General features: G+C 47.5%; 1 long non-coding RNA gene across 1 annotated transcript in view; it reads right to left on the bottom strand.

Moving 5' to 3' along the window:
• Positions 1–23,470, bottom strand: part of LOC307094675 — a 532,375-nt gene that overhangs the window by 155,270 nt on the left and 353,635 nt on the right. The window lies entirely within an intron of this gene.

Genomic DNA, 23,470 nt, shown 5'->3' on the forward strand with positions numbered 1-23,470 from the left:
GAAACAGTGAAGATGGCACGTCTTAGCGGGGTGTTGCTCAACAACCGCATTTCCTTGAGTCCCGCCGCATCTTAGAGCTTTAATTCTATTAATCCCCCCTTCGCCCCAGCTTTGTGCTTCCTGTGGGGGGAGTCCCGGGCCCTCAGATGTTTCTGACATTTCGCATCGTTCCAGTTGGCAATCCAGATGTTGGCAGGCGATGTTCTGGGCAGGAGCGGCAGGACGGATCAAACACTCCGTCTTCCTCTTCGTTACATGACACTCCCAAGTGCTGGCCTTCATCCGTGGTGGCCACGTTGTACGCTTCTCAGGCAGGATATAAATCCTTGCTGGAGGAACACTTTCGAACCGTGTTTTCAGTCTGAACCATGAACATGTGCTTAAGGCAGTCATGGCTCAAACACTACCTTCTGAGAAAGCCAGCTGTTTCCAGGGGTGAGTTCATCTCCCCCAGACACGGGGGACACGGCGCCACAGTTGACCTCCGTGTGGGTTGTGGTCACCTGGCAATGACTGATGAGGACTTCCAATCACCCCGTTTACCCTCCTTCGCGGAGCAGAATCTTCCCTCTGCGCCTGCTCTGGCCTTTGCCAGCATCACACACTGGGCTGGAGAAATGTGATTTTGCCTGGAGCCTCTCTGGGGCTAAGGATGGGGTTATTTTCAGAGTGTTACTGGTGTGAGGATGCTCTGTGATGTTCTGTGTGGTTTAAGCTTGTTTTTTTAAAAAATACTATTTTTGCTTTCAGAGAGGAAGGGAGAGGGAGAGAGAGAGAGAAACATCAATGATCAGAGAGAATCATGGATCAGTTACCTCCTGCGCACCCCCTACTGGGGATCGAGCCCACAACCTGGGCATGTGCCCTTGACTGGGAATCGAACTGTGTGACCTCCTGGTTAATAGGTTGACGCTCAACCACTGAGCCAAGCCGGCCGGGCTGTGGTTTAAGTTTTTTGATCTCTTTAATAAGGGAGGCACATACACCCAGTTCCGTGGTTGGCAAACTGCAGCTCGCTAGCCACATGCGGCTCTTTGGCCCCTTGAGTGTGGCTCTTCCACAAAATACCACGGCCTGGGCGAGTCTATGTTGAAGAAGTGGCGTTAGAAGAAGTTTAAGTTTAAAAAATGTGGCTCTCAAAAGAAATTTCAATCGTTGTACTGTTGATATTTGGCTCTGTTGACTAATGAGTTGGTCGACCACTGACCCAGTTCATAGCAGCACTGTCCTCAATAGTCAAAGATGGAAGCCACGCAAGTGCCCATGGACAGAAGGATGAATAGACAACGTGGAGTATTACTCAGCCTTCAAAAGGGAGGGAATTGTGACAGGTGTCACATATGGAGGCACCCTGAGGACATTATGCTGAGTGCCAGAGGCCGGTCCCAGAAAGACAAAGAGGGGTGATTCCATCTCTATGAGGTGCCTAGAGTAGACACATTCACACAGGCAGAGAGTGGAATGGAGGCCGCGGGGGGCTGGGGGCGAGGGGAGTGGGAGTGACCGTTGAATGGGGACAGAGTGTGAGTTGCGCAAGCTGGGAAGCGCCCTGGAGAAGGGCTGGTGGTGATGGTTGCGCAACAGGGTGAATGTACTTCGTGCCGCTCAACTGCACTTAAAAATGGTTAAGAGGGTAAATGTGAAGTGAAGTGTGTTTTACCACAATGAAGACATAATAATAAAAAAGAAAATAAAGGGAGACACATCAGAGGCTTGGGGTGGAATTAATTCCAGTGCTCAGGCCCCTTCCTGGAATGAAAGCCTGGATGGCTTCAGGAACCCCACCCCACCCAGAACTTCAAGAATTCTTCTTGCCGACACCAAAGAGAAAAAGACGTGGAAATGGAGTGTCTTTGAACTTCATCTCCATTGAGGGTGAGATTATTTAAGTTCAGGCCTTAATTTCCTCTTTGAACTCCTCTGGACCTTGACTTGTAAGGGGATTTAATTTCAGACTTGGGGACTCCCTGGTAATTTGACATTTAAGGCGGGGGGGGGGGGTGAAGTTCAAGTTCAGGACGTCTTCTTGTTGGGGTGCCTTGATGTTTCTCTGCAGGACTTCTGGTAGGTTGTGTTGGTCAGGGCAGCTAGAACTAATTTGATTTGGAAAATAAAAGAGGATCTGCATTTTCCATCTGGACCGCAGAAAGGCCTTGGAGAACGTAATGGACTGTACTGACCCGTCTTAGAAATTCCATTGCTTCTTTCTGTATTCCTAAACTACTACTTCTAGCCTTGTTTTTTTATCAGTAATAAAACAGATATTTTGATATAAAAATAAATAAATAAATATGCCGAAACCGGTTTGGCTCAGTGGATAGAGCGTCGGTCTGCGGACTGAAGGGTCCCAGGTTCGATTCCGGTCAAGGGCATGTACATTGGTTGCGGGCACATCCCCGGTAGGGGGTGTGCAGGAGGCGGCTGGTCGATGTTTCTCTCTCATCGATGTTTCTAGCTCTCTATCCCTCTCCCTTCCTCTCTGTAAAAAAATCAATAAAATATATTTTAAAAAATAAATAAATAGGACTTTTAAAAAAGATTTTTAAAATTGATTTTTGGAGAGTGGGGAAGGGAGAAGGAGAGACAGAGATCAATTTGTTGTTCTACTTATTTATACTTATTTTTGCGTTCATTGATTGACCCGAAACCTTGGCATAATGGGATGATGCTCTAACCCATGAGCTACCCCGCCAGGGCTTTTGTTTTCATGTTTAAGACAAGGTAAGGGTTCAGGAAGCTGGTGAGTGATTGCCTCGCACGCTCAGAGCACAGGGAGGTTGTGTGTGCCAACTGGTTTTTCTCTCTTTCCACCTCCCGGCCAAGCTTCAGAGGGAACTCTGTATGTGAGCTGGAAAGATGAATTTCAAGCTTCCTTGCGAGCTTTCAAGCCTTAAATCCTTCTCGAAAATAACCTTCTCTCAGGAATCTCCAGGCCCAAGGAATTATAAAGCGTTTCCTCGGCCTGTGGAATGGCCGAGTTAGTCACTCCGGCTCCTTAGGTCTTTGAATAGGAGGATGCCATAAATCTGAAAGTATTTGTTCTGGTTTGTGACGAAGCAAAACTGTAGAATGTTAAATCAGATGCTGTTACAAACATATGAAATGGCACTTCCCCACCCCCACCCCCACCTTGGGGCATTGTGGCATGAAGCTTTGGGGCAGTAAAAAGATGTTTTTATAGTCTTGGATACCGAGTCTGCTTTTAGCTAGCTTTTCTTTCTGAGCACAAACGCGAAGTAAAAGTTCTTGTGCGTAGCTGTCTGTTTTCCCAGCGATGTTGCGTGGAGGCGAACTTACCCCTTTGCAGGCTGTTCTTTGGGCTGAAACCAGAAGCCTGGGCTGTGTGTGTGTGTGTGTGTGTGTGTGTGTGTGTGTGTGTTGGGTGGAGGGGATGAATGTGTGTGGGGGGGGGGGGGCGTGGAGGGGATGAATGGGATCCTAGCACCCTGGGATGTTTGGACTGGGAGGCATCTTAGTTCACCAACTTCCTCATTGCCCAGGTCATGTTCATGGCCCTGTGTAGTGACAGTCTTGACCAGGGGAAAGTTTCATGTTTTCCCCTGGTTCGTGGTCATGTGGCCTCCAGGTTTCCACCTCCAAGTGATGGCCAAGCTGCTCTATGGTGCAGACAACGACGAGAAAAGGGCAATGAAGAAGTTATAACATATGGAGCGCTAAAAAGTCATTATAGTTTTCCTTGTGTTGGCGCTTATGGGTAATCTTTCTGTAGGTTCCAAATATATATATTTTTTTATAATAAAGAAAATAAATTTACATGTAAAATAAAACGATAGCCTCAGGATGTGTGTGTAGGTAATAATCACCTGAGAAGGTGATGGAGGATATTGGTAGCATTCTACCGAGCATGAAAGCCACATGCTCCAACATGGGAGCCATTGGCCACGTGGGGGTGTTGAAACATGGCTGGTCCAAACTCAGATATGCTGTATGTGTAAAATACACACCAGAATTCAAAGACTTGTCCAAACAAAAAAGTGTCAGCTATCTCGGCAAGTATTTTTAAAATCTTTTTATTGATGTTCTGAGAGAGGGGAAGGGAGAGGGAGAGAGAGAGAGAAACATCGATGTGAGAGTTAACATCAATGGGCTGCCTCCTGCATGCCCCGGTGGGGAACGAACCCAAAGCCCTGGGCATGTGCCCGGACTAGGGATCGAACTGGCAACCCTTCATTGCACAGGACAATGCCCAACTGAGCCACACTAGCCAGGGCCCAGCAAGTATTTTTATCCCGATGATATATTGAAATGATAACAATTTAAATAAACTGGGTTAAATAAATTATTAGAATTAATTTCATCTGTTCCTTTTTATCTTTTGAAGGCAGCTACTAGAAAATTTAAAATTACCATGTGGTGCCCAGGCAGTGTGGCTCAGTGGTTGAGCGTCGACCTATGAACCAGGAGGTCACAGTACGATTCACAGTCAGGGCACACGCTCGGGTTATGGGCTCGATCCCCAGTAGGGGGTTTGCAAGAGGCAGCTGATCAGTGATCCTCTCTGATCATTGATGTTTCTATCTCTCTCTCTCCCTCTCCCTTCCTCTCTGAAATCCATAAAAATATATTTTTAAAAAATTACACTGTGGGTGTTGTCTAAAGGAGAGAAGGTCAGCAGGTCCCTCGACAAGAATAGAAAAGACCTGCCCTGACCGGTTTGGCTCAGTGGATAGAGCGTCGGCCTGCGGACTGAAAGGTCCCAGGTTCGATTCTGGTCAAGGGCATGTGCCTTGGTTGTGGGCACATTCCCAGTGGGGAGTGTACAGGAGGCAGCTGATCGATGTTTCTCTCTCATTGATGTTTCTAACTATCCCTCTCCCTTCTTCTCTGTAAAAAATGAATAAAATATATTGGGAAAAAAAAGAATAGAAAAGACCCTTGAGCCTGTCTAACACACATATAGTTAAGGCATCATCTCCTAAGCGGCGGCATCTAACCATGGCTTTGAGAAAGGAGAGTGACTGATTTATGAGGTGTCCTTCTGGGGTGACAAAAATATTCTGGATCTGGACAGTGGTGATGGTCACCCAATATTATGAATATACATGTCACTAAGGGTACATTTTCTCTCACGTGTGTTTTAACAATAAAGACATAAAAAATACATACATGGCTCACATTATCCTTCTGTTCCGCGCCTGTTTGAAGCCAAGAGGTGGAGGGTGAGGCTTTGCTTAAAACTGTGTTTCTAGCCCTAACTGGTTTGGCTCAGTGGATAGAACGTCGACCTGCGGACTCAAGGGTCCCGGGTTCAATTCCAGTCAAGGGCACATGCCCGGGTTGCGGGCTTGATCCCCAGTGGGGGGCATGCAGGAGGCAGGCGATCAATGATTCTCTCTCATCATTGATGTTTCTACCTCTCTCTCTCCCTCTCCCTTCCTCTCTGAAATCAATAAATATATATGAAAAAAATAAAAGGTCAAAAAATATTTTTTTTTAAAAAAAAAGCAAAAACTGTTTCTAGAAGCAAGGAAAAACGTGGAAAGAGGCGAGAATGAGCGGAACACTGCCAGGGGCAGTGGGAACGATTTTCTCTCGCCCTTTTGTCAAAATATTGACGTGTGTTTCAGTTTCCCAGCCTGGCAGCTTCGCCCAGGCCTCAGCCTCCCGTGGCCCAGATCTCCTCACAACGTCTTCTTTATCTTTATCTCGTTCCCCATTCGCCCACACTTGGCCTGCTTCCCACTGCCAGGCTTTGCACCAGGACAGCTCTTCCCCCAGGATTCCTCCCGGTGTGTGGAGGAGTCAGGGAGCTGGACAGCCCAGAATGAAATAGAAACCCCGGCTCAGGCTCAGCAAGCCCCTGACCCCCAGATCCTGTTGATGAGGAGACATTCAGGCCTTTGGTGATGGAAGTCAGAGCAGTGGGGGGTCTGGGGGAATCAGGGGGGCAGGGGCAGGGCTGGGCCATAGGAGAGGGCTTCAGGCTGTGGGAGAGACTCTGTTACTGATTTGCACTGATTGCCTCCGTGTCCATTTGGTGAAACTTTAGAGAGCTTGCGCCCTGTGTACCTTTCTGAATGTGTGCTCCAAGTCACCACGGAGTTAAAAGAAAGGAAAAAACACCCGTGAGGAGGATGCCTGGCTGAGGGTTGCTCTAACAATCCTACAGCGGTCCATGCAGTGGGGTGTGCGGTGAGGATGGCCACCAGGGGGCGCTGTGTCCCCTTGCTTGATGGACAGGTGGCCTCTGGAGGCCCCTCCCACAATCCTCAGACTAGAGATTTGTGGGTGAGTGAGTGACCCACCTGGGATATTAACCTTCTCTCTCATCTCTCCCTTTGGGGCAGCCACATACATAGAAGACCAGCGAGGGGGGACATGAGGGAGAGGTGAGGCTGGCAAGAGGCTGGGGGTGCAGGTGAGACATTTAAGGCCGCTCATTCTTGGGAGAGCTGGGGATGCTTTGCAAGCTGTGCATAGACACCCCAAGCCCAGGAGGCCAGCTGGGGAGGGACCGGCCTGCGGGTTATCACCTACGGAAATCCTGTGAGTGGTAAAGACAGGCCTGGCCGGGCCTGCAGGAGTGATTAGGGGAGCAGAGAGGGGCCGGCATGCTAGCGGGGAGGTTATTCGCCAGATCGTGGCCCGGGAAACCAGAGGCAGGAGGATGGGGGCCGAAGGGGCCCGAAGCGGAAATGGGGGAGGAAAATAAATAAATGAGATAAGCCCTTTCATTTGCTTCCTCCCTCCTTGGCCTTTTGTTTTGGGCTCAGGCCTGAGGCCTACCCCCCTCCCCTCCCCCCGAGAGCTCCTCTTCAGGGACAACAGCCTGGAGGCGGGTCTTGAAAACCTAGCCTGGCCTGAGCTCCTGGCCCTGCCCCCTCCCCTTGGCAGTGACCTTCCAGGGGTCAGCGGTGACCTTTCAGGGGTCAGCTCACCTCTACCGGTGCCGAGATCCCGAGGCTACGTGTCACACACTGTGGAGGCCAAATGTTGGGGTCACTGTGGAGTCCCCAGTAAGAGAGCTCATTAACACTGCTGTTTGCCCCCTGCTGGGGATCGAGCCTGCAACCCGAGCATGCGCCCTAGACCAGAATCGAACCCGGGACCCTTCAGTCCGAAGGCCGACGCTCTATCCCCTGAGCCAAACCAGCTAGGTCTATAGGATTCCCTCTTAATTCCTGGTGTGTGCCATGTATGATCAGTTTTCTTTGATTAACCAGATCTGTTAAACTGCCCTGTGTACTGTTAAGAGTGGTCTGTAGGATTGTGAGATTCGAGTGAGGAGAGTCTAAAATCTACTTGACCTTGGCACTCATTGTCCATCCCATTCAGGGGGCCCTGGGGACCCCTGGGAGGGTCTGGTGGACATGTCAGGACTTTCTTATGAGAATGTAGGCTCTTTTCCGCTCTCCCCACACCTCTCGTAAGACTCCGTTCTATTGAATTTACAATTAAACAAAGATGCACTCACAAATAAGTCTGAAATAATCAGATTTTTTAAAAACAAAATCCCAAGTGTACACCCTGACCCTTGGTTTCTACTGCTGCCTGCAGTGGGGTCTACTCAGTCCTGTTGCACACTATGTAGGAGAAAAAGGAATGTCAGAAAGCATGTGTACCAATCTCAGCCTGAATGACTCTATCTTCTTAGCCATTGTCAGCAGTTCAGGATCCAACTAATGAGAAATACATTTTCCCACCGACATTCTCGGATGCAAAACACATTGTTCATACTTTGGGGCGGGGAAAACAAGAAGAAATAATAAAAATAAGATATTGTCAGAGCTTTGAAGTGTGTGTGTGTGGGGGGGGGGAGGGCACCATGGCGGGTTCCTGTGTTGATTTTCCTCAGGGCCACTCAGCGAGATCCTTATCAAGCATTTCTGAGCAGGAGACAATGAAAATGACCCAGCGTGGACGGATGACAAATGTACTGTGAAAGGAGTGCGGGGTCCTCATTGAAAACAAATAGCCCGAGGCGGCGAGCGAGGCACACTTCATCTTCCCCATCCTTTTTAGAGCTGGGACCCGGGGTTGTTGGCCCTGGAAAATGAATGGCGTGCCGGGAAGGCTGCATGGCCCCCTTCTCTGGCCCTGGCCTTGCACCCCGAAGCCTCTTTAATGAGTTATTTCTTACCGTGGCCCTTCCAGGCAGGTCAGCATCAATATCCCTGCTTCAGAGGCCGAGCTGGAGGGAGGCGAGGCTGCGAGGTGACTCGGTAATGGGCCTTCACGATGGGAGGGTCATGTGGCTGAGGATGGGGAGCAGCTGTCCTCAGGGTCTCTCCTGAGTTCAGAGGAGAGGGCGAGAGCAAACTTGAGCAGGGAGGGCGCGATAGTAGAGAGAAAAGAAGTTCCCCGTCCAGGGGTAGTGTTCTCTGGGATGTCATGAAGCTTTCTGAGGACAGGCATCTGCCTTCTGCCTCTTGGTGGCACAGCATCTAGGAGATAGACGCGTTCCCAGAAAATCAGTGTTCAGTTGCTCGATTGATGAATAGTATGGACAAACTCCATAGGTAGGCATCTTTCAACCAAGGCTGGGGACCCGTGGACCTTGGCCGACTTGATCTACCAAGAAGGAAGGCACAAGTGATCCTATGAAGTCATTACTGGTTTGGGGGTTCCGGAATTAGCTCCTGATAGCGGTTCTGTTCAACTCAATTGAAAATCCAGTCAAGCCCTGGCCGGCTTGGCTCAGTGGATAGAGCGTCAGCCTGTGGACTGAGGGGTCCCGGGTTCGATTCCGGCCAAGGGCACATGCCTTGGTTGCGGGCTCGATCCCCAGTGGGGGGTGTGCAGGAGGCAGCCAATCAATGATTCTCTCTCATCATTGGTGTTTCTATCTCTCTCTCCTTCTCCCTTCCTCTCTGAAATCAATAAAGAAATATATATTTAAAAAAAAAATCCAGTCAAGCCAATACTTATTGATCATTTACTATGTGGGAGGTAGTGGACAAGGCCTTGGGGCATTGCAGAAATGAATTAGTCATGACTCCTGCAAAAGCAAAAGATGGAATGGGAGAGAGAGAGATGCAGGTAACTTCTTACAATGCAGGCATGTGAGAATATTCTTCAAGGCCAACAGGAGGACGTCTCTTTCCTGAGGAAGGACTAGTCCTCCTTGTAAGGCCTCTCCCTTGATTAAATAAGAACCACTCGAGATAATGTCCCTTGGATTCAGTCAAATGAATTGAGATCTCAGTTACATCTGCAAAGTCTCTTCATCTTTGCTGTATAATGTTCCCTAACCAAAAGTGCTATCTTACCCTGTTTACAGGTTCTGTCCATACTCAAGGAGCGGGGATTGTACAGGACGTGTACACCTGGGGGTGAAATTTGGGGGCCATCTTAGAATTCTACCTGCCCCATGGGGCTCATTGCTGGTGCCTGTTGGCTTCCCTTGGGTTAAAACAGGACCCCATTGCCCTAGCCAGTTTGACTCAGTGGACAGAGCATCAGCCTGCGGACTGAAAGGTCCCAGGTTCGATTCTGGTCAAGGGCACATGCCCGGGTTACGGGCTTGATCCCGAGCAGGGGCCGTGCAGGAGGCAGCCGGTCCATGATTCTCTCTCATCATTGATGTTTCTCTCTCTCTCTCCCTCTCCCTTCCTCTCTGAAATCAGTAATATATTAAAACACACACACACACACACACACACACACACACACACACACACACACACAACAGGACCCATTGTGTAGGCAGGGACAGAGCAGAGTCTGCATGTACTTGGAATTGTACGTCTCCATTTCCTCTTTTGCAAGGCTCATCCACCACCCCGGGTCAGTTTTGGCCTTGGGTCAGCATTTCTGATGAAAGATTTCATGGGAAAAGGATGACATTTATGTCTAGAGTTGATTTGGTGATTAGCTTTGGTGATTATCTTTTAATTATCTCTGCTTCCCCTCTCCCCATTGTTGTTGACAGTCAAGACTCAGTTGTTCATATTATTTATTGAAAGGGCTCAAGAGGAAAAGACCAAGGCTAACGCCAAATAATGGAAAGGAAGCAGCATGTTTGAGGCCATCGAAATGCTCGTGGATGGGATTGGCTTCTGGACTTGAAGTTTTTATCTCTCAACAGTCCTGGGAAACTGCATTTCAACGCAACCAAGCAACTCTTAGAAGTGGCAGCGAATTGCTTTTTCAAGCGTTGCCTATTGGAATCCCACCTTGGGTTTTATTTTGTTCCGTTCAGTCGACCATTTTCCACGTGTACTTAGCCCAAAATCTTATTGGACGATGCAAGAAGGCTAAGCCTGGGAAACTAAGCTAATTTGTAAGAGAGCAAGTTAGGGATTTCAATCTCATTTAAAAATGTCCAACATTTCAATAGCCTTAGAGGACAGTTTGTGCCATAGTATACTCTGCCAAAAAGTCAACTCTGATGGTGAAATGAGCTTTGACTGAACAAAAACCAAAACAACACACAAAAAAGCAGGACCCCACCGTTCTGATCGAAGGCTGACCTTCACAGTGTCCGCACGACGGAAGAGAAGCTTGCTTATTCCTGCTGCTTCAGTGATTACCTCTGCTCAGAACGCTGCCAGCTCGCAAAGGCTTCGTCCTTGCAGCTGCTTGAGAAAGGATTTTTTTGTGTTTTTTTTACTCTGATGCTCTTATATTATTTATTATATTTATTTTTTTCAAAAATATTTTTATTGATATCAGAGAGGAAGGGAGATGGAGAGTTAGAAACATCAATGATGAGAGAGAATCCTTTTTCAGAGGCCTCCTGCACGCCCCTCAACGGGGATGGAGCCTGCAGCCCGGGCAAGTGCCCTAACCAGGAATGGAACAGTGACCTCCTGGTTCATAGGTTGATGCTCAACCACTCACTGTGCCACACTGGCTGGGCTATTTTTTTTTTTCTCTTTACCGGTATTGTTGAGAGTATTACAGATTCACACTCCCCCCCTCCCCTTTTCTTTTCTAGACAGCAGGGCAAAGGAATTTCTGTGGACTTGACATCTGGGCCCAGACTGGGACAGCGTGAGCCTGGACTATTCTCTCAGATTCCCTCCTCCTCACCCCCCCTTTCCAAACAGCCTGAGCCTCGAAGACACTGGTGACTTTACATGTCTTCCTGGGTCCGTAATGAAGATGCTTATAAATATTACCAGAGATTTATCACTTCGGTGTGAAATCCTCTGATACCAACAGGGAGTTTTTAAACACAACGGGTAACAAGAAGCATATGGTCAGAGATTCAAGTTACTGCCTTTTTTTTTTTTTTTAATTGTTGTCTGCCAAGGACAATATATTTTTTTTCCCCTTTCTTCAAAATAAACATTGTGCAGGAATGTGCCTCAGCAAATGGCTGGGGTTCTATTATATTTCATGCAGCTTTCTAAACAATTTCCAACCCCGGGCCTGGCCGAGTGTCAAACAGAAGGCAACCAACAATAGCAAAATCCCATTAAAGCCGAGAAGGTTCCTTCCTGAGGTGAGCCTGGCCAGAAATAGTCATCTTGGCTCATTCTCCCGTTCGGCACCAGGGACTAATAATGCGCAGTCTCTTAATGGAAATTATCTAATTTCATCCAAGAGTTCCTCCAGAGGGAGCCGGCTGACGCACTCGCAGTCAATATAACAACATTCTTCTTGAAGTGCCGGACAATGGGCCTTTGGAGGGACTGATAAACCACGTCAGCCAACGGACAAACACCGAGTAAAAATAGGCATCGAGGCACCGACACAGCCACCTCATTGCTCAGGAGGGAGGCCGCAGAGGAGGCGCATTCAGAGGGCTTGTTGGGAATAACTTCATCAGACCTGCGGGGAGAAGGATCTTGGAGAAAAATCAGAAGGGGCGTGGGAGAGAGAGAAAGACAAGACACATCGAGACGGAGAGTGGCGGAAAAATGAAGAAAGTGGTACGAGAAAGAGAGAAGAGTTCATTCTCCATCCATGGAACAAATAAGTATTCAGCAACTGTACATGGTCCCAGAGGGAAAGAAGGCTCCATTTAAAGATATAAAGGCCCGTTGAAAAATAGTCATTCTACTTAAAATATAAAGTGCTAATTCCATTACTTAAAGGTTCTTCATGAAAATAACTTCATGCTGCCCTAACTGGTTCGGCTCAGTGGATAGAGCGTCGGCCTGCGGACTGAAAGGTCCCAGGTTCGATTCTGGTCAAGGGCATGTACCTTGGTTGTGGGCACATCCCCAGTAGGGGTGGGGGTGCAGGAAGCAACTGATCGATGTTTCTCTCTCATCGATGTTTCTAACTCTCTATCCCTCTCCCTTTCTCTCTGTAAAAATCAATAAAAATATTTAAAAAATGATAATAAAAAATTATAAACTGTTGAACAAAAAGATAGATACAGAGGCAGTAAAGCATCAAACAGTCTGTCAAATTACAGCAGGAAGGTTAGGGAGAGGTGAGGAAGATAAGAGATCAACCGAAGGACTTGTATGCATGCATATAAGCATAACCAATGGACGCAAAATTCTGGGGGGTGAGGGCATATATGGGAGTGGGGTGGGGGGGGCAATGGTAAGATATGTACACATATAATATCTCAATAAAAAAAATTGAAAAAAAAGAAGGTAGTAAAATACACACACACAAATAATAATAATAAATAAATAAAATAAAATAACTTCATGCTTCTTGGGTATTAATACATATTGAAATATATACAGGGAAAAGGAAGTCTGAATATTATAGAAGATTGGAGTTCTGTGAAATTTATGTGTATGTATACACATAGATAGAACATATATATAAATATATAACTATATTTCTATCTCTCTATCTATATCTATCTGACCTGTAAACTATACCAATAGCACTTTCCTAAGACTAACGAGATCCCCCTGAAGTATAAAAAGGAGACAGATTCATATTGATTAAAAGTATAGTCCATAGAAAAGTTGTTCACCTCCGCATCTAACAACTTCAAAATATACAAAATAAAACCAATAGAAATGTAAGGAGAAACTGAGAAAGATAACATAAAAATAAGATTAAATGTGCAAAATTGAGTAGCAATATACAATAACATAATCATTCATTATAATTATATAATTATTAAAATACTAGAGGCCCGATGCACGAAATTAGTGCAAGAGTAGGCCTTCCTTCCCCCGGCTGCTGGCACCGGCTTCGCTCTGGCACCCGGGACCCGGGCTTCCCTTGCAGCTCCTGCTTCATCTGGAAGTACGTCCGGTCTAATTAGCATATTATGCTTTTATTATTATAGATAAGAATACATATATATATATGTAGCTAAAAGATATGTATAAAATTTGGTATTCAACAGAGACAACCCCTTATTTGTAAAAACATTGAAAAAATTAGAACACCTGTTGCTGGACTATACATCTATTCAGATTTTCTATTTCTTCATGAGTCAATTTTGGTAGTTGTGTCTTTCTAGAATTCTGTCCATTTCATCTATTTTATCTAATTTTGTTGGCATATAATTGTTCATAATATTCCCTTATAATTATTTGTATTCTTTAAGGTCAGTAGTAATGTCATTTCTTTTGCTCCTGATTTTAGTAATTTGAGACTTTTCTCCTTTTTTCTTGGTCAGTCTAGCTAAAGGTTTGTCACAGTTTTAAAAATATATTTTTATTGATGTCAGAGAGGAAGGGAGAGGGATAGAGAGATAGAAACATCAATGATGAGAGAGAATCATGGATCGGCTGCCTCCTGCACACCCCACACTGGGGATTGAGCCTGCAACCTGGGCATGCACCCTGACCAGGAATCGAACCGTGACCTCCTGGTTCATAGGTCGAATGCTCAACCACTGAGCCACGCTGGCCAGGCGGTTTGTCAATTTTTACTGATCTTATAAAAAAGCCAACTTTTGTTTTTATTGAATTTTTTTCTATTTTTTATTTTCTATTTTATTTATTTCTTGTCTAACATTATTTCCTTTCCTCTGCTAGCTTTGGACTTAGTTTTGTCTTCATTTTCCAGAGTCTTAAGGTGAAAGGCTAGGTTATTGACTTGAGGTCTTTCTGTAAAATATATGTACGTATATATATGTTTATAGCCATGCATTTTCCTCTAAGTAGCACATTTGCTATAGCTCATAAGTTTTGGTATGTTCTATTTTCCTATTCATTTATCTCAAAATATTCTCTATTTTCCCATGTGATTTCTTCCTTCCTTTTCTTTTTCTTTCTTTTTTTTTTTACCCATTGGTTATTTGGGAGCATGTTGTTTAACTTTCACATATTAATGTATTTCCCAAATTTCTGTCTGTTATTGATTTCTAGCTTCATGTGGTTGGAGAACAGACTTCTTATGACTTAAATCCTTTTAAATTTATGAGACTTGTTTTATGGCCTAACATGTGGTCTGCCCTGGAAAATATTCCATGTGCACTTGAGAAGAATGTATATTCTTCTATTGTTGGGTTGAGTGTTTTATAGATGTCTGTTAGGTCTGGTTGATTTATAGTGCTATTCAAGTCTCCGTTTTCCACACTGATCTTCTGTCTCAGTCTATCCATTGTTAAAGGTGGGCTGCTCAAGGCTTCAGCTATTACTGTGGGATTATTTATTTCTTCCTTCAAACTCTGTCACTTTTTGCTACATGTATTTTGGGGCTCTGTTATTAAGTGCATATGTGATTATAATTATGTCTTCTTGATGGATTGACTCTTTTATCATCATAAAATGTCTGTCTTTGGCTCTAGGAATGATTTTTGTCATAATGTCTGTTTTGTCGGATATTAGTATAGCAACTTGAAAAAGATATACTTTTTTAAAACTATTTTTCCTTTCAATTTGTTTTTGTCTTTGAATCTCAAGGATTTTTTTTTTGTAGGTAGCATAGTTAGAACATTTTTTAAAAATCCATTCTGCTGATTTCTGCTTTTCGATTGGAGTGTTTAATCCATTTCCATTAATATAATGACTAATGTAATTAATAAATAATAATTAATATAATTACCATCTTTTTGTTTTCTACAGGGCTCACGTTGGTTTTGTTTCTCTGTTCCTCTATTACTGCCTTATTTTTTTTTCCCCCTAGCCAGTTTGGTTCAATGGACAGAGCGTCAGCCTGTGGTTATTTTGTGTTAGACATTTTCTAGTACACCTTTTAGTTTTCTTGTCATTCATATATAGAGTTATTTATACATGGTTAATTTTATTCATTAAAATTAGAGAGACTGGAGAAGAGATGAACAAGGACCCTGGTGGCAAAAAAAAAAAAAAAAGAAAGAAAAGGTTCGAATCCAGTGTGCATCACTACGAACTGTGACCTCAGACAAGTTACTTAATTAAAACTTTGTTTCCCCAAGTAAAATGGAAATGCTAAGGACAGCTCCTTCCCGGGCTTGATCCGAGGGTCGAGTGAGATAATGTCTGGAAGTGCTGAGCGGAGTAGTCCCTGGAGACTGACCCAGCGAGGTTGGCAACTGGTTTGGAAAATTCTAAGAGAAATTTCAGAAGATTCTCCATGACCTTCATGACTAAATTACACATGTTATGGGGGAGGGACAGAGAGAGGAGAAGGAAGGGAGAGGGTAGCGAAAACCTGTTTACTTCCCAGCAGATTGGGATAACAGGCCGGGTCTGTGTTCAGTTTCCTGCTGTTCAGGACACCTGCCTTGGGGAACCTGCTGGGCTGTGTGGCTCAGTGGTTGGGCATCGACCTATGAACCAGGAGGTCACGGTTCAATTTCTGGTCACGGTTCAATTGTGTTCCCAGTGTGGGGTATGCAGCCTATCAATGATTCTCTCTCATCACTGATGTTTCTATCTTTCTCTCCCTCTCCCTTCTTCTCTGATATATATTTTAAATACACACACACACATATATATATGTATTTTATTTTATTGATTTCTGAGAGGAAGGGGGAGAGAGAGAGAGAGAGAGAGAGAGAGAGAGACAGAAACATCAATGATGAGAGAGAATCATTGATGGGCTGCCTCCTTCACACTCCACACTGGGGATCGGGCCTGCAACCAGGCATGTACCCTGACCAGGAATCGAATGTGACCTCCTGGTTTATAGGTCGACGCTCAACCACTGGAGCCCCTCCAGCCAGGATATATATTTTTTTCTTTTAAAGAAGCCTTTTAAAATGAGCCCTCAGGCTGCCTGAGACCCCGAGGTGTCTCCTTCCGGTGGAATTCTCCATCACACACGTGGCTGCAGTGGGAAGAAGGGTGGGGTGGGGAAAGAAGGAAACATCTGAAACAGGGAGGCATTTTCAGAGCCCGAGTCATGGAGCTTGAGTTGGGGCTTTGCCCGCGACCAGAATAGACGCCCCTCTCAGGTTGCCATGGAAAAAGGTGACCCGGATGTTATGACTCAGGGCAAGAGTGGAGGGCGAATAAACACTTTGAATAAACGTTTTCCTAGGCCTGCTTCCAAGCTACACCTCGTTGCTAGAATATGGTAAGTATTCAGGGTGATTCACGTTTAGCGATGCACAGGCACATGGATATCAGCCGAGGGCTTTCTGGTGAACTGGACACAGTCTGTGTCACTCATTGAATTCTGATCATGGGCAGCCTGATGTGGGAGGTGCCGTGTGCTCCGAATGCTGGAGAGAGGTTACAGGCTGGTGTGGAGGGCTCCAGCGTTTGGGGTTCCTCCTGACTTGGCCACGTTGGGAATGGGGGGTTGGGGGAGGAGGAGGTGGGGCACTTGGAGAGGTATCTGTGTTTTTAGCCATTAGGGAAGCAAGCATGAATGACTATGGCCACCTACTGTGTCAGAGCCTAGGCAAATGGGGCCCTCCCAGCAGAAGTCAGGGAAATGCAAATTGAGAGAATGATATCAGGTTGGTGAAAGTTAAAAGGACGGTGACATCTATGGCTGGTGGGGATGTGGGGAGAAGAGTAATGTCATAATTGGTAGTGGAAATGTGATTTGTCACAGCGCCGTTAAAGCTAACCACTCAGCCGAAACCAGTTTGGCTCAGTGGATAGAGCGTCGGCCTGCGGACTCAAGGGTCCCAGGTGCGATTCCGGTCAAGGGCATGTACCTTGGTTGCGGGCACATCCCCAGTAGGGGGTGTGCAAGAGGCAGCTGATCGATGTTTCTCTCTCATCGATGTTTCTAACTCTCTATCCCTCTCTCTTCCTCTCTGTAAAAAAATCAATAAAATATATTAAAAAAAAAAAAAAAAAGCTAACCACTCAATGAGAAATCAGATAAACCCCCTGAAGAGGAAATGTACCTTCATCGTGTTTTATTTTCTATAAAGTGAGGATATGGAAGTAGTACCATTATGTTCCAAACCTTGCCTTCTTCAACAGGCGTATGAGCATTCCAAATCACTTGCAAATACTGTTTTGAACCTAACAGCTCAGGTATGTGTGCCCAGTTACAAACAGACACAGCAGTTAGCCCAGTGTTCAAAAGTGTAAACTCAAAAGTGACTGATCACTTCGAAGGGCATGTGACCATATGTGCAAACTAACCATAAAGCTGGGTGTTCACTTATCATCGGGTGCTCTGTCTATAAATTCGTGACTGAATACAGTTGTACACATGTTCTATTACAATGTTTGTTTGTTTTTTAAATATATTTTTATTGATTTCAGAGAGGAAGGGAGAAGGATAGAGAGATAGAAACATCAATGATGGAGAGAATCATTGATCGGCTGCCTCCTGCATGCCCCCCACTGGGGATCGAGCCCACAACCCAGGCATGTGCCCTCGGCCGGAATCGAACCTGGGACCCTTCAGTCTGCAGGCCGACACTCTATCCACTGAGTCAACATGGCTAGGGCAACAGTGTTTTTTATAGTAGGGACTGTTAAAGGTGAAGTCACTGACTAGCCTGTCAGTTCTAGCACCTAAACAGCTTAAATTCTTGCCTTGGTCTCCATCTACACCCCCCACCCCAAGCTTTAGTCCAGGGAACAAAGTTTCTGAACCAGGTTGAGCCAGGGGGACACGGGTTAGCAGGATCCTGGTCCTACTGAGGTCCTCTGTGACCCCAGACTTGCCTTTCTCCTTATTTACAACTCTGATTCTCTTTCAAGACCCGTGGAAACTAGTATTAGGGGCATTTTTATACCCAACTAGTGGCCCGGTGCATGGATTCGTGCACATTGAAAGGAAATTAATTAGAAGAAATATTTTAATATCGCTACTCGCCCTTTCTCTATAATAGGAGTGTCAACCACATTCACGATCGACAATGACAGATCGAAACACACGCATGCGATTGGCACCAGTGAGAGCTTTATATGTATCGCACATGCGCGAGTCAACATTTATTTTTATATTTATTTATTTATTATAACGTTTATTTTTAAATTGCCAGGGTGTGTCATAGGTACCGGCCGGTCGGTCGCCTGACAGACAGATGTATGGTCAGTCACTTAGCCTTTTATATATATAGATACTCAGACAAAAGGGCCACTAATCACAAAACACCTGTATCTACACGAATACCTATAATACAGACATATTGGTGGGTGGCTATGAACTTCAAAAGTGAACTACTTATTTGTAGTCAAATAGGGCATTGAAATCCTGCAAAACTGTTGGGTGCTGGTGGGGAAATGACTGGCAGGGTACCTAGCTCTTCTCCCTTCTCACACTTACAGCACACGTGGGCAGAGAGGGCAGACCCTACAAAAACTCTAAAACGCCACCCTCCAATCTCCCTCTTCAGCCCCCGGCAGGGAACCCGTGCCCAGTGCTCCCACACAGAGACCTGAGTTCTCAATTCTCAGAACCCCCTTCTGTCTCCTCCCCACCAAGATGGCTCCTGGGAGGAAAGGAAGAGAGACCTGGTGCGCCCCAGTGTGAATTAGGGTCTTCCTAATACCTCGAGACACACATGAATGATGTGGTCGCCAACCTGCCCTTGGGTAACAGTCTTCCCGGGACCATCTCTGGGATAGAGTTCCATTCTCCAGCCCCTTTGCCTGGAACCAAGGTACATCCTGACTTGGGGGGCAGAGAGATTTCCCTCCGAATAAACTGTTTCCCCTAAAGAGATTGGCCGGGTGGTAGAATTTTGGCTGATGCGTCAGAAAATGTGGCCTGCTCTCCCGGGGAACACCATTTCCTAACTAGGCAGCCTCAGGCAAGCCACTTAACCTCTCTGAGGATCAACTTCCTAAACTGGAACCCGGATGATAAATTCCGATCGCCTCTGCAGGCCTGTGCTGGGTTCTGCTGGAGATAACACACGTAAACGGGTCAACGGGCCTTGAGGTCTGTCAAATGTTAGTTGTTACTACTGAAGGGTGTACGATTTTAAACACATCATACAAGATCTTTCCATACTGTGGGCATCAGGCAAGGAAACAGCTGCTGGTCGGAGCGGATTTTAGAAACCCGCCTTTTGGCCCAAGGAAGAGCCCCTGCTTGCATCACAACAAGGCTGCGGGCTGCCAGACAGCAATGCGGAGATGGCCCAGCAGGTGTCAGCAGAGAACCGGCTTTTGGTCCTAGGTGGGCTCCTCCAGGGATGGAGGGGATGCTGGGACCTGGTGCCCGAGGGGTCAAGGGCAGGGCTGTGGCCACAGAAGGAGATGCCGCCTGTGAGTCTGCCACACCTGGGGGATCAGAAAAAGGAAAAGGACTAAATCAAGTGACTTTGGACCTTGTGGTCTTGTCGCATGGTTATTTGCCTTTCTTAGCCCATATCGAAGTCTATCTTCCCAAAACTCGATATAGTTCTGGAATATTGAACGTCTCCAGGAAAGGAGAGTGGTGGGTTACTTAGTATAATCCAAAGGGTGTGTGTGTGGGGGGGGGGGGGGGGACGGGGAGGTGTTAGTCTCTAGAGTCCTAAACTCTAAAACTGACATCCACAAGGCATAGAAGTCCCACATCTACCACGAAACCCGAGCACTGGGCCCAGCATTCAGCTGGCAGAGTGACAGGCGGAATATATGCCGATGCCCACATGGCCAAACATCCCTCATGTCCTCACACGGCTGCGTGTACGTTGTCGCTTTCTCTTCCTCACTGTGGACATATCATTGTTTCCATCTCTTCCTTGGAAACCAGAAAGTACCATATTTGAAAGAATATTTAAAATGAAAAGGGGGGGGGGGGTTGTCTCATTCTATAGAGCAACGGCCTTTTATACATTATTTTGCCCAGAATCTGTAAGAAAAGACAAAAGCAGAGAGCAGATCCGGACAGCTGAGCCCTTGCAGAGTTCAATGACTCTGATCAGCAAAGCTTAGCATTCACTCTCGTTGCGCTTTTATGCTCAACTGGTGTGTTAGCTGGGTCCCCAGATTTAAGGACAAGAATTTGCACTGGTTTACGTATGGAGGCTCTGAAGACAGCTAAAGGGTGATGGGATCCATCTCTTGCTTCAATCAGTGCACACACCTCTGATTTAGGCCCCTTCTTCCGACCCCAAATCCCCGTAGACCACATTGTTACACTGTAAAACCGACCTTCTGTGGCACCCTGCGTTCCCAGGATGGGGCAATACTTTGGCTGTGTCTACCCAGGAATACAGAAGGGAGAACCATATGCCTTAATCCTTTGCACTCGCTTGCTTTTTTCTCGATTCCTTTATTCTAATGCTAACCGTGTGGAGTCACACTCGACATCCGAGTGCAAAAGGTTAAAGACAGTCATCAGAATTGACCAGCAACCCCTGCGTGATGGCCTCCCCTCCACCCCCCAAAGCTGTGGAATGGACCTTTCAGCATCAAGAACTCTCTCCAGTGCTCTTATTGCGGATTGTGATTTGCTGGTGCAGCTATGCCGTCTCGGGCGAAATCATCTTTACACATGAGCTTCCCCCAAGGACAGCGCAGCCGCATTTAAGCTCAAGTGCATTCGGTTCATCCAGGTCCTTCTTCACTCCTGCTGGAGTCTGGGGTATCCAGGCCCGGGAGCCCTGGCCTCTGGCCCCAGAGCCTGCCCGCCCCGCCGGCCCGCCCCTCGCAATTGCTCTTCCACCAGCTCGTTTTCGCCACAGCTCCGAGCCGCTCGGAGCGCCCAGATTAAAGGGGAAAGTCGCAGCTGTATATTTATATTTTCATTGCTAGAAGGGGATTGATTTCCGCGCATTTATTTTGGTCGTTGTAATACAACAGGGGCGGATTTGCGTCACCCGAGCAACTTGCCGGTGGAGATAAAGTTGCACAAATATGAAAAGGGGAAGTGCTAGGAGTCATTATAGAGTTTTTCTCCGGAAGAAATAAGGATTTCTGCAGTATCCTAAAATACTGAGGCAGCTTCTATTTTGAGACCAATCTCGCAGGCACATCCGCTCATTTAGTCCGAGTTGGAGCCCATCAAAAACAGGAGGTGACCTGAACTCCGGCCGGCCCGGGTTTCCTGCCGCTTTCTCGGTTGGAGGGTGGGGAGCGAGGAGGAGGGGAGTTTTGGGGCTCAGACCAGGGCAAGGGGAGGCAGGAATGAGGCCTGGGCCTGGGGAAGGGTGTGTGTGTGTGTGTTTGGGGGGGTGGGTAGGGGGTAGGCAGGGGGTCGTTCCAAAGGTGTCCCTTTTCGGAGCTCCAGATCGGCCAGGGCGCAATGAAGCCGAGGGCCAGGGAGGGCCGAGGGCGCGCGGGCCAAGGCGCAATTGAGAGTCGAGCCGCCGACCTGGCTCGATAAGACAGGAGCGCAAGGCTCGCTCGGGTAGCAATCGGCGGGGGAACCCGACTTCCCAGTCCCGCCTTCGCCCCGCCTGCCCCGCACACCTGGCCTCTAAGTGCTGCGGATGCGGGTCGTGGGCACCTCTGGGGAAACGGGGTGGGCCCGCATTCCGCCCAGTCTGCACCCCGCGCCCACCCCCAAGGGACGCGTCTTCTTTGGGGGGGTGGGGGGGGTTGGCGACCTGGGTTGAGTCCTAAATGCATCCCTGGGAACCCGGGGTTTGGGCAGAGGCCGCGGCTGGAATGTGGCCAAATCGGAATTGCAGCAAAGTTGGAAGTGACCCTAGAAAAAGGGACCCACTCTCGCGCTCGTGACTTCCCTGCGGTCCGTGAGGCTGCAGGGGCCGCGCCCTCCCACCGACCGACCGACCGACGGGACTCTGGCCAGATCCTCAGCCTTTGCGTGCAACGGCTCGACTGGAGCGCCTCAGCGGCCTGATGCTGGTCACTCCTCCTGTGGCTGGAAACGGCCGGTTTAACTGCGTCTCCCCAGGGCGCCCCGTGCCCTTCGCCCTTCACGTCCCTCCATTGCAGCTGCTGGAAATACCACCTTTGTCCTGGCTGCGAGGAGCTGGGCAAGAAAACCCTTTAGTGCAAAAGGGAGGGGAGAGAGAGAGAGAGAGAGAGAGAGAGAGAGAGAGAGAGAGAGAGAGAGAGCTGGGGTGTACTCAGTGATAGTTGGTTCGAGGTGATGGATTACTTTCCAGGAGAAAAGTCAAAGCTTAAAATGACAACATCTACAACAAGGAGCTAGAAACCCCCGAAAATGAATTTAATTAGCCCCCAATCCTAAACTGCCGATATGCACGGGCAAGTTCAGTTGCCTTCCCGGGCTTGTTTGCTAAAGAAACCTCAGTGCTGAAGTGAAATTTAAAATGCCTCAAAACTATATTGAAAGTTGTGTGTGTGTGTGTGTGTTTTTTTTGAAGAAAAAAAAAATGCCACAGAAGCACAGCTGCTCTGTTAAGAGATGCTTCTTAGTACCATCGAAAACAAAAGATGTTGTGGTTTCATTATTGTTATTATTTTATTTTCTTCCTTAAAATGTGCAAATGGGGCTCGTCTGGGTGGCCTGTGGTTTGTTTGGGAGAGGGGTGGGGAAATCCGTCCTGACTATAATTTAAAAGAGAAAACGAATTCTTAAAATAAAGATGTGGATGTTGCAGAACTCGCCCCACGGTACCCCCTTCCTCCCTTCCCCTCCGCCCCCCTGCGCCGCGCTCCTAAGACCCGACGCGCGAAAGGAACGCGCTGGCGGCCCCTGCAGCCTCTCCCGCGACCAGGCCCAAGGGGCTCCCAGGCCGGCAGGCGGTGCATTGAAAAGTAGCATTTAACCCCGAGGAAATCGGCTCTTGTGGGCACTTGCAAAACAACGCAGCCCACGTGATCGGGGATGTGGCGGAGGAGGGAGGTGGCGTTTCCTACAAGGTGCGGCCGCGGAGGGGACGGACGCGCGCGCCGCCGCTCGCCCGGATTTCGGGTCGGTCGGCGGCCCTTTTTTTTGTTGTCTTTGAGGCTTGGGGGAAAGTTTGGCTGCGTCCGAGGCAGACGTTGGGAGACATCCATCTTATTTTGTTTGAAAAGTTACTCGTTCAAAGTTGTCACCGTGTGACAGCTCCGAATAAAGCTAATTTACGACCGCTCCTCCCTCTCTTCCCGGAGGATTTTTTCGGAGGCGGCGAGGCCGACGCGGTGCTACATTGGGCGGGGTCCCCAAGGCCCCCCGCATTCCTGCCCCAGAGCTCAGGAGGGCTGGGCAGCGTGGGGCGCGAGAGATGGAGCCTCGCGGAGGACACCGATTTTCGGGATACAGGCCCGATTTTGAAAAGAAAAAAAAAATGGGGGCCGAGTGATGTCCAGGGATGGACACGTAGGGGCCCCCAGCGCGCGTTCCGGGAGGCAGCCCACGCACCGCGGTAAATTGTGCGGGA

Source organism: Cnephaeus nilssonii (genome assembly GCF_951640355.1).
Source record: "Cnephaeus nilssonii genome assembly, chromosome: 23".
NCBI lineage: Eukaryota > Metazoa > Chordata > Mammalia > Chiroptera > Vespertilionidae > Cnephaeus > Cnephaeus nilssonii.